The sequence below is a fragment of the Hyla sarda genome, chromosome 6 (assembly GCF_029499605.1).
Source record: "Hyla sarda isolate aHylSar1 chromosome 6, aHylSar1.hap1, whole genome shotgun sequence".
NCBI lineage: Eukaryota > Metazoa > Chordata > Amphibia > Anura > Hylidae > Hyla > Hyla sarda.
Window position 1 is genome coordinate 285,651,219 of NC_079194.1, and position 12,045 is coordinate 285,663,263.

General features: G+C 44.4%; 1 long non-coding RNA gene across 4 annotated transcripts in view; it reads right to left on the reverse strand.

Moving 5' to 3' along the window:
- The window catches only part of LOC130277184 (uncharacterized), a 118,508-nt gene that overhangs the window by 42,250 nt on the left and 64,213 nt on the right, over positions 1-12,045 (reverse strand). The window contains exon 1 of one of the 4 annotated variants that reach the window (XR_008845389.1): positions 9,448-9,552. The exons of 2 other annotated variants lie outside the window; for them this stretch is intronic. This is a non-coding gene — a long non-coding RNA (uncharacterized LOC130277184). Of the gene's footprint in view, positions 1-9,066; positions 9,133-9,447; positions 9,553-12,045 lie in introns of those variants that run through there. One more of the 4 variants, XR_008845388.1, reaches the window with a different exon arrangement.

The following is a 12,045-nucleotide window of genomic DNA, read 5'->3' on the forward strand; positions in this document are numbered from 1 at the left end:
CAATGACCATTATTTTTTTATTTATTTATCTATTTATTTTTTCTCCTGACTCACACTCATATCTAATTCACCATCTTTATCCCTATGTTTTCTTTTCTTTCTTCTCTTCCCTATTCCCATTTTCTATCTGGATCCATTACCCATTTTACAACATACCTGAAACTTCCAGTCTCCACTTTTTCCTCTTTTCCAATTAGTATTACATCATCACTGCATGGAGACTATATAAAACCAGCATTTCCACCCTTTATCCACACCTATAGCTACTGAAGAAAAGGCCCGCGGCCTTGAAACGCGTCTAGCCCATTATCTGCACCTTATCCATAAGTGTATATCACTTTAAATAGACTGTATCTGCCATATTCCAATTGCAACAGCTGGATGCCCACGATTCCGGGACCACTGCTGCACGCGCGCTGTTAGCACCTTATTCATACGTGCAATCCGCACCACCTGTTACCTGCATCCTCTCACAGCCCCGGTCGGCAGAGTTACTCCTGGACATCATCCTCCCCAAGGCCGGACGCCTCCCGTGCCAGCCAAGGACACTCGGACCCCCGGAGATTCAGCCATTCACCCAGCATACCACCCAGGCGGGCATTGATATCCAGAGTGCCGGACTCAGCCGTGCCAGCCCGGACCTGAGGACTCCAAAGGAGGGTGAGTGGTGCTGTGCACCGAGACTTGACATCTTCATCGCTGACAGTGTTTGCCACATTGTCTGCATTACCTGTCCATGAATTTCCTATTGTAGCTATTGTCGCTACACTCACTACCATATATATCGTTACTCCGGAGACACCCAAACTAATTGTGACTTTTCATTCTGGACATTTCTTGTGGATTTTTCATTGAAATATCCCTATGAATTACATGGACTGAGAACGTTTTCTCCTGATATATGCAGCAGATATTTAATTAATGAATTTTCTTTGGTGCTACTTACCCATCATATTTATCTCATTTTAATCCTACTATATTCTGTATTTTTTATTATATCTATTTTTTTACCCAGTATATTCCATTCGCCTTTAGCAAGGGCCCTGCTAGGCGATTGGTCATATATATCCTTTTTATATAATAAAGACCATTTCTTGGATCCCATCTCCACTAGTCTTTTCCTTTTTCTCTCCCCTGTGCTTTTGAGGACTGGTTCACATAAATATTTTTTATTTATAATTTCTACAATAATCCCAGGGGGTTACACTTTTTAGTTCCAGTCTGGCCCTACCTGCGAGTAATTTCTTCCATAATCTGAACCTCTCGCTCCCATTTCCAAAACTTTGCTCGTGCTGCACCATTTCTTTGGAATACAATTAGTGTGTAATTCTGTGATGTCTGAATATTGGGGGAGATTTATCAAAACCTGTCCGGAGGAAAAGTTGCCCAGTTGCCCAATGGGCGGTTGTAGGCACAAAAACAATAAAAGGGAGCTCAGGAATGGTATTTGAATCCTATTAAAGGGGTACTCCGGAGGAAAACTTTTATTTATTTATTTATTTTTTAAATCAACTGGTGCCAGAAAGTTAAACAGATTTGTAAATTACTTCTATTAAAAAATCTTAATCCTTCCAGTACTTATTAGCTGCTGAATACTACAGAGGAAATTCTTTTCTTTTTGGAACACAGAGCTCTCTGCTGACATCAAGAGCAGTGCTCTCTGCTGACATCTCTGTCCATTTTTAAGAACTGTTCAGAGTAGGAGAAAATCCCCATAGCAAACATATGCTGCTCTGGACAGTTCCTAAAATGGACAGAGATGTCAGCAGAGAGCACTGTGGTCGTGATGTCAGCAGAGAGCTCTGTGTTCCAAAGAGAAAAGAATTTCCTCTGTAATATTAAGCAGCTAAGAAGTACAGGAAGGATTAAGATTTCTTAATAGAAGTAATTTACAAATCTGTTTAACTTTCCGGAGCCAATTGATTAAAAAAAAAAAAAGTTTTCCACTGGAGTTCCCCTTTTAAGCATTATTTAATGGGGTACTCCGGTGGAAAAAAATGTTTTTAAATCATCTGATGCCAAGGGGAGGTTGAAGGGGTATTCCGGGTTTATACATCTTATCCCCTATCCAAAGGATAGAAGATAAGATGTATGATCGCAGGGGTCCCGTCCCTGGGTACCCCAGCAATCTCGGTGCAGCCCCTGGCTGCACCGAGATCGCGGGGGTCCCCAGCGGCGTGACCCCTGCGATCATACATCTTATCCCTATCCTTTGGATAGGGGATAAGATGTATAAACCCGGAATACCCCTTTAAGCCAAACAATCCTTCTGGTCAGCAATGTCCAGTGCAACTGTAAATGGCATATAAAAATGGAATAATTGCTGGGCATGTTGATAGTGAACGTGTTGTACGGCGTTTTCTTGCAGAAATTGCAACACTTGTTCCGTCTTGTATGGCGGATTAGCTCTTTGAAGGGATAAGGCCGAACTGCATTACCAGACATGGCCTACAGGCATGAGACAACCTTCTCTAGTGCTCTCTCCTATGTGAACAGTTCTCCTACATGCCGTTTCCATCAGCATTTCCTGCAGCACGCTCTTCCAATACTTTGCTTTCATCTTTTTGTCAGCATTGATTATCCACAATGAGGGAATGGTAACCAGAAGACGACACACATGGGATATGCAGACGTCTACTTCCTCCGCTTCAAAAATGTCCAATATATCTCTAATATGATACATACAGTCTTTTCTTTGCCAAAAAAATTCTGCAATCCTTCTTTCAAATGACATACAGAGGTTTAGGTATGAGACGTAGGAAGCGTTTTGTTCTTTCTTTATACTATGATCAGCGGGGACCCTATCGATCAGCAGGGGCAAAACTGCTTCATCTGGAATATTTATCATCAATAAGACAATGTCATGCCATCTCAATAATGGAGAGCGGCATGAAGAGATGACCTCTAACCTAAGCCTCCCGTAGTCACTGACTATAAGACAAATACACAAACAGAGGATGGAAGGGGCTGATCACTTCAGTTTTTGGGAACTGCCTTGCCCCTGGAGTGTGGTGGGCCAAGATTTGCATTGCGCAAAAAAGTATATTAATGATAAATTTCCCCCAAGGTCGTGCCATAAGAGGCCCCTGCTGCCCTATAAAAAGGGTCTCAGAGGCTTTTTTTTGATAGTGTACATATTTTGTCCAGTGGACATACTTTGACAGGGGGGGGGGGGGGGGGGTGGCATCACTGGATGGAGAGAAGCAGGATTGTTGTTTCAATGAATTAGCCATCATCTAGTCTGTTCTGGCTATGTTTGTGGTATGGGGGGTGTGATGCAGGGCCGATGGTATTACCCTAGGGGTAGATGGCACCAACCCCTTGTGTTCGTGATGCCAGGGTGTGGTTTATCCCAATACCACCCGAAGGTATACCACTGGATCCTGTGCTAGGCACGTGGGCAATAAGGACTCCGACGCCAAGTTACGGACAATGGTAGCTTTACTGAGGGTAGATAGATGGAAAAGTCTATACAGTTCAGCCAGGGCCCATGGAGTGACCAGTGACTTCAGAGACCTTAAGGGCTTGCTGGGACTTGTAGTAGAACGGGACAATTTAGTGCAGGCCACGCTGACTTGACAGATGACTTTGACTTGACTGACTTGTGACTGACAATACTGAGACTGTGGCTTACTTGTAGCTGGTTGTGGCTGCAGACTAGACTTCAATGACTCTGGACACTCTCCAAGACTGGACTGCACTGGACCTCAGCTTAGCAGAAAGAGAGAGAGAGCAGAGGCTCCGCCCAGGGCTTATATGGGGGAGGCTCTGGTGGGGTCCCATTGGTCACCCCTAGGTCAAAATCATTCAGCAGGCATCCCGACTCATCGCTCAGGGGAGTCCTGAGACCCCCCCCCCCCCCCATGTCAATTCAGACCAGCGATCTGCACTGATTCCAGATCATACGGTCTCCGGTGACCCTGAAAATAAGGAGGATCGGGGTGTCCAAGACACCCACGATCCCCCCTAAAGGGTTAGGAGTGAAGTGGCAGGGGTGCCACCCCTCCTATCCCTGCTATTGGTCGTTCAGAAGCGACCAACCAATAGCAGATCGGGAGGGGGGGTTAAAGTTCGGTTCCCCTGTTCTGCCCACCCACAGTAATCCGGGCAGAACGGGGGAACTGTCTTATGACCGGCGCCGTAGGTCACTTACCATCGGCATCGGCGGCGATTGGCGGTGGTGGCAGCGGGCGGCGATGACGTGCGGCTGGCTCCCTAATGCGGCGTGCTGCAGACTACGGAAGTGGGTGAGTTGCCTAGTATCATCTGGAGGGCTACAGTTTGGAGACCACTATACAGTGGTCTCTATACAGTAGCCCTCCAGATATTGCAAAACTACAACACTCAGCATGCCCAAACAACTGTTTCATGTTTTAGAATGCTGGGATTTGTAGTCTTGCAACATCTGGAAGTCCACAGTTTTGAGATCACTGTGCGGAGGTTTCTAAGCCATGGCCCTCTAAATCTTGCAACACTACAACTCCCAGCATGCACGAACAGCAAATGGCTTTCTCGTCATGCTGGGAGTTGTAGTTGAATGCCTCCAGCTGTTGTATAACTACATCTCCCAGCATGCCCTTCGGCGATCAGTACATGCTGGGAGTTGTAGTTTTGCAACAGCTGGAGGCACACTGGTTGGAAAATACTGAGTTAGGTAACAGAACCTTACTGAGGGTTTTCCAACCAGTGTGCCTGCAGCTGTTGCAAAAGTACAACTCCCAGCATGAACGGTCTGTCAGTGCATGCTGGGAGTTGTAATTTTGCAACAGCTGGGTACATTCACACAGGTGGGTTTACAGTTAGTTTCCTGCTTCAAGTTTGAGCTGCGGCAAATTTTCAGAGACTCACCGTAAACCCCCGCCTGTGTGAATGTACCCTAAAAACACTACACTACACTACCACATAATAAAGATTAAAACACTACATACACACCCCCTTACACAGTCCCCCCCCCCCAATAAAAATGAAAGACATATTGTACGGCAGTGTTTCCAAAATGGAGCCTCCAGCTGTTGCCAAACAACAACTCCCAGCATTTCTGGACAGCCACTGACTGTCCAGGCATGCTGGGAGTTTAGCAACAGCTGGATGAACCCTGTTTGGGAATCACTGGTTTAGATTACCCCTATGTTCACCCCTATGCAATCCCTAATTTAGTCCTCAAATGTGCATGGTGCTCTCTTTCTTCGGAGCCCTGTCGTATTTCAAGGAAACTGTTTAGGGCCAAATATGGGATATTTCCATACTTGGGAGCAATTGCATTTCAAATTTTGGGGGGCTTTTTCTCCTTTTATCCCTTATGAAAAGGACAATTTGTGTCTACACCAGCCTGTTAGTGTTAAAAAAAAAAACATGCTGGTGTTGCCCCATACTTTTTATTTTTACAAGAGGTAAAAGGAAAAAAAGACCCCAAAATGTGTAACACAATTTCTCCTGAGTACAGAAATACCCCATATGTGGGCTTAAATGCTCTGCGGGCGCACAACAAGGCTCAGGAGTGAGAGCGCACTATGTACATTTTGAGACCTAAATTAGTGATTTGCACAGGGGTGGCTGATTTTACAGCGGTTCTGAGATAAACGTAAAAAAAAATTAATACCCACGTGTGACCCCATTTTGGAAACTACACCCCTCACGGAACGTAACAAGGGGTATAGTGAGCCTTAACACCCCACAGGTGTTTGACAAATTTTCGTTAAAATTGGATGGAAAAATGAAAAAACATTTTCACAAGGGAAAATAGGAAAAAAAGCTCAATAGAAATGGGGTTACAAATTTTGAGGGGCATTTTCTCCTATTACCCCTTGTAAAAATGTGAAATTTGGGGGGAAAAACTGCATTATTGTGAAAACATTTTTTTCATTTGCACATCCGACTTAAATGAAAAGTGGGGTGTTAAGGCTCACTGTATGCCTTGTTTCCTTCCCTGAAGGGTTTAGTTTCCAAAATAGTATGCCATGTGTTTTTTTTTTTGCTGTTCTGGCACCATAGGGGCTTCCTAAATGCGACATGCCCCCCAAAAACCATTTTAGCAAAATTCACTCTCCAAAATCCCATTGTCGCTCCTTCCCTTCTGAGGCCTCTAGTGTACCCACAGAGCACTTGACATCCACATATGAGGTATTTCCTTACTTGAGAGAAATGGGGTTACACATTTTGGGGGGATTTCTCTCCTTTTACCCCTTGTAAAATTTCAAAAAATGGCTCTACAAGAACATGCGAGTGTAAAAAAATGAAGATTTTGAATTTTCTCTTTCACTTTGCTGCTATTCCTGTGAAACACCAAAAGGGTAAAAAAAAACTTTCTGAAGGTCATTTTGAATACTTTGAGTTTTTATAATAGGGTAATTTATGGGGTATTTCTTACATGAAAGCCCCTCAAATCCACTTCAAACTGAACTGGTCCCTGAAAAATTCCGATTTAGAAATTTTGATGAAAAATTGGAAAATTGCTGCTAAACTTTCAAGCCCTCTGGTGTCTTCCAAAAACAAAAACATGTCAACTTTAGGATGCCAACATAAAGTAGACATATTGTATATGTGAATCAATATATAATTTATTTGGAGTATCCATTTTCCTTACAAGCAGAGAGCTTCAAAGTAGAAAGAAATGCAAAATTTTCACAATTTTCATGAAATTTTGTGATTTTTCCCCAAGAAAGTATGCAAGTAACAACGACAATTTACCACTATGTTAAAGTAGAATATGTCACGAAAAAACTATCTCGGAATCAGAATAAATGGTAAAAGCATCCCAGAGTTATTAATACATCTCCTGCCCCTTCCTCTTCATGTTATGCCACGTTGAGGGCCACAGTGCTGGCCAGTCTTTGCATGTTGAGCTCTGCGTGAATATCAGCACCTCCTCCTTCATACACAAGGCCTAGCAACACGGGCAGGGTCTGGTGGTACTGCCATATTCACAAAGAAGACACAACAGCAGTACGATGACAATATCAGTAAATATCAGGTGATGTGCAAACGTATACAGTCAGGAGCTGTATATTAGGCAGACAAGCCCCTCATGTACAACATTCACATCTCCTGAGTGTATAATTCCACCCATCCCCTAACATTTACCAATCCATGTTGTACCTGTACGTCATGGAATGGGTGAGGGAGCATGGTGCAGGCTCAGGGGTCGGGTCCGCACCGCAGATTCTATTGCTCAATATCCTTCATTTAACTGTTTATCAATAGTGATCTCAGCGTTCAAATGTTAAATCCTGGTTATTCCCTGATGTCTAGTGGCCCCATGGGTCCCCCCAAAATGTAATCTGAGGGTGCCAATGAGTTCTTGGATAAGCCTGAGGCCCTACCTGTGCCTCGGCCTCTTCCATGGTTTAGCAATTGTTAAAGTGGTACTCCACTGCTCAGCATTTGGAACAAACTTTCCAAATGCTGGAGCCGGTGCCGGGAGCTCGTTAAATCATAGCCCCGCCCCTCATGATGTCACACCACGCAATGTGTCCAAAAATAAGCAATTTTTGTGTCACGCCCCCTCCCATAGACTTGCATTGAGGGGGCGTGACACTAAAATTGCTTATTTTTGGACACATTGCGTCACAGAAAAAAAAGGAATAAAAAGCGCTAAAAAAGCCAGAACTACACTAAAGTGGTAGTGTTACAAGCTACAGCTGATGGCACAAAAAGTTAACCCTGAGGGTGCGTTCGCATGTGCTTATTTTCTGCTGCAGATTTGCTTTAGCACATTTTGCAGCCCATTGAAGTCAATGAGCAGCAAAATCTGCAGCAGCAAATCTGCTGCAGATGCAGCAAAAATACGCACGTGTGAACGCACCCTGATACAGACCTGTTGGAGGAAAAATAAAAAAGTTATAGGGAACATCACAGTAAACAGATTTTTTTTTTACCATAAAATGAATCATAAATTATCCAAGTTTGGTATTATCAGAATTGTACTGGCCCATAGAATAAAGGTAGCATGCGAGGTTTTTTTTTTCCATATTTTTAACTTTGAAAAATTTTTGCCCTACAAAATTTGGGCAATTCCATGTTTACTTCTTCAAATTTTCCCCTACGTATAATTTTTTTTTCTAGCTGCCTCATATATTATCCCCTTAAAGGAAAACTTTTTTTTAAATCAACTGGTGCCAGAAAGTTAAACAGATTTGTAAATTACTTCTATTTAAAAATCTTAATCCTTCCAGTACTAATCAGCTGCTGTATGCTCAACAGGAAGTTATTTTATTTTTGAATTTCCTCTCTGGCTGACCACAGTGCTCTCTGCTGACACCTCTGTCCATTTTAGGAACTGTCCAGAGCAGGAAAGGTTTTTTATGGGGATTTGCTACGTGATAACGTAGGTGTATAATACAGATGAACCCAAATTTAGAAGTGCTCACCCTCGATGGTTGTACTGAACCAAGTACAACAATGGAAAAACGTGTGAGTGATCAGTAAATCATGGATCCAGCAGCCGCTCCTGGGATATACAGCAAACACAAAGAAGACCTTCAGGTTTATTACCCACAATGCAACGCGTTTTGCGGAAAACCGCTTCATCAGGCATATGCCTGATGAAGCGGTTTTCCGCAAAACGCGTTGCATTGTGGGAAATAAACCTTTTCTGCCTCACCTGAGTTCCATGCACCCTGCTTGATCCTGAGTTTCTTGGAGGTCTTCTTTGTAGCTCCTAAAATGGACAGAGGTGTCAGCAGAGAGCACTGTGGTCAGCCAGAAAGGAAATTCAAAAAGAAAAGAACTTCCTGTGGAGCATACAGCAGCTGATAAGTACTGGAAGAATTAAGATATTTAAATAGAAGTTATTTACAAATCTGTTTAACTTTCTGGCACCAGTTGATTTAAAAAAAATAAAAATAAAAATGTTTTCCAGCGGAGTACCCCTTTAATGTTAAGTTTATGCCCATCTGACTGATTTCAAGTGTCAGACAAATTATAAAGCCAAATATCTCAAGAACAGTATGAAAAATGAAGAAATGAATGAAGAAATTGTAAAAAGGCGTGTGATCAGGGCGTCCTACGCTATTGAATGACAGTAAAATCTACATTTTTGGGGGTTGCCCAACGGTCCTCTTTCAGTACCTGCTTGGATAAGGATCTATAGATAGTGGGGAGATTTATCAAAATTTGTGCAAAGGAAAAGTTGCCCAGTTGCCCATAGCAACCAATCAGATCGCTTCTTTCATTTTCAGCAAGGCCTCTGCAAAATGAAAGAAGCGATCTGATTGGTTGCTATGGGCAACTGGGCATTTTTACCTCTGCACAGCTTTTGATAAATCCCCTATGGTGACACAGGAGTGGCTATTTGTTATTCTTGTAGCAGTCTTTCCCATACATGTTTTCTAAGCCTTTCTTGTCTAACTACTAACCAGTTCAACTGTACAGGATGTGTAATGCCGGTAAGTAAACCTGCCGGGGCAACACATCTGTGGCTTGTTTTATCTCTGTTTAGAATACTTTTACCTCGCAATAGCATTCTTGTCACACGCTTCCTTAAAGGGGTAGTCCAGTGGTGAAAAACGTATCCCCTATCCTAAGGATAGGGGATAAGTTTGAGATTGCGGGGGGGTCCGACCGCTGGGGCCCCCTCGCAATCTCTCTGTACGGGGGCCAGGCTCTCCGGCCATATAGCGGGCGTCGACCATCGCACGAAGCGGCGGCCAACACGCCCCCTCAATACCTCTCTATGGCAGAGCCGGAGATTGCCGAAGGCAGCGCTTCGGCTCTGCCATAGAGTTGTATTGAGGGGGCGTGTAGGCCACCGCTTCGTGCGGAGGTCGACACACCCCCTTCCCGCGGGCTGTCAGGGCTCCGTACAGGAGATCGCAGGGGGCCCCAGCATTCGGACCCCCCGCGATCTCAAACTTATCCCCTATCCTTAGGATAGGGGATAAGTTGTTCACCACTGGGTCACCACTGGACTACTCCTTTAAAGTCTCACTTGGTGTTCTTGCCTTGGGTGCATTTTCTTGACAAGTACAGAAGGTGTAAATAGACTAGCTATTGTAATGTCCGTTTATCTGTTTTTGCACTTTTTCATTTTATTCAGACCTTATTTTCATTCGTTATACAGTGACCCCCCGACCTACGATGGCCCCGACATACGATAATTTTAACATACGATGGCCTTTCAGAGGCAGCATCAACATACGATGCTTTTGTATGTCGGGGCCATCGCATAAAGGGCTATCTGGCAGCGCAGACTGCTTCAGCTGCCACCGGATAGCCGTTTACGGTGCCCCGTGTGGTCCAGTGATGATCACTTACCTGTCCTCGGGGCTCCGGCGCGTCCTCTTCGGGATCCCCTGCATCGTCGGCACTCTCCTCCAACGTCATCACGTCGCTGCGCACGACGTCCCGTCATCCAATAGGAGCGGCGTGCGTAGCGATGTGATGGTGGTGACGGAGAGCGAGGATGCCTGGGAAGCAGAGGCCTTGCCGGAGCGTCGGGGACACCCCGGGGACGCGGCGACAGCGATGGAAGGCGACATCCAGGGCAGCGGTGACAAGCGGTGACGGTCCGGAGCGGCGGGGACAGGTGAGTACAACTTCCTCTAACAGTGGTCTTTAACCTGCGGACCTCCAGATGTTGCAAAACTACAACTCCCAGCATGCCCGGACAGCGCCCGGTTTTCACGATCCGGTCCCCATATGTCCAAAACGTAGTGTGAATCCAGCCTAAGGCTCATTCTGTAAATAAGATAGGGAATAACAAGTGTGTGGGGGAGGAGGTCTGACCGCTGCAAATGGAGAACATAGGACACTGGATATAGTGTATGGACTGGCAATCATTCTGCCGCAGCCTACCGTGCATTCTTTTCCCATTAACACACCATTTGGCAAGATATTGACAATCAGGGCTGCCCATCCCTTCATGAAGAAAGTGCCCGTAGGAGGGTAGGGAATGCGGTGAGGCCGTATAACACGGTCGGCGTTCTTCAAAGTCAATGACTGATTCCTTACAGTTATTTTAGAGACCAATCCCTACTCCATAATATGTTTTTATAGGTGCAGAAAGTGATTTCCACAGAACCAAGATCAATAGACGGAACAATACGGCACTGATGACAGCGTCTGAAAGCACGCACTCAGCCATATCTCACTTTCTCCGTAATTTGGAGTTTTTCGGAGAGACTCCCATCACAGCTATTAAACTAGTTATGTAATGTAACTCTCCGCCGGTGTCATATTTTTTTTTTTCTTTCTCTTTCTTTCAAACCGTCTCATGTTTGCAATGTTTACTCTTTGGCTTCGAGATGAGTTGGATGCAAAGGTAAGCGCTATTGTTTCTTTGCCTTCCCATGGGAAAATGACATGACTCTGGATGTCTTTCAACAAATGCAATGTAATGTGGGGAAAGGAACAGTGCGCTGACTGTTGACATTTAGCAAACCTTCTGGTTGACACCTTCGTTGCTGGGCATTTACTGTACACTAAAGGGACTGGGAAAAAAAATGCTGTGACTTCATTAGGTAGAAATATTTGCTGGGGGTTTCCCTATATTTGTTGTTTCTGCTTCAGCTTGGAAAAGGTTTTTGGAAAAAGAACAAAGATCCCTTTTTTCTCTCTCCTAAAACAGCTCCACCATCGTGCATAGGCTGTGTCTGGTATTGCAGCTCACTTTAAAGGGGCTGCCTCATGTCAAGCCTAGAATAAATCAGCTGATTGAGCAATGGACGACCATTTACAGTGATCCCGAAACTTATAATGGTCTCAACATACAATATTTTCAATAATATTTACATTGGTCTTCATTGGACTTTTGTAATTTAAAACCATACAATGCTACATACAGTCCAGATCTGTGAAACGTGTCAATGGCTGGAAGAACTGACCAATCAGAATGGGCATGTCACTGGTAAAACCCTGGTATTAATGACTGGCTATCTGGTAGCGCCCCCTACAGTACAGGGAAGTATTACATGTTCTGTACTCTTTACCTGTATTACTGAAGTGCATGCACTGACTGGTGTCTGGTAGCGCCCCTATAGTACAGAGGGGTATTACATTTTCTGTGCTCTTTACCTGTACCAGGGTTAGCTGCTCCTTTGGACACCAGGT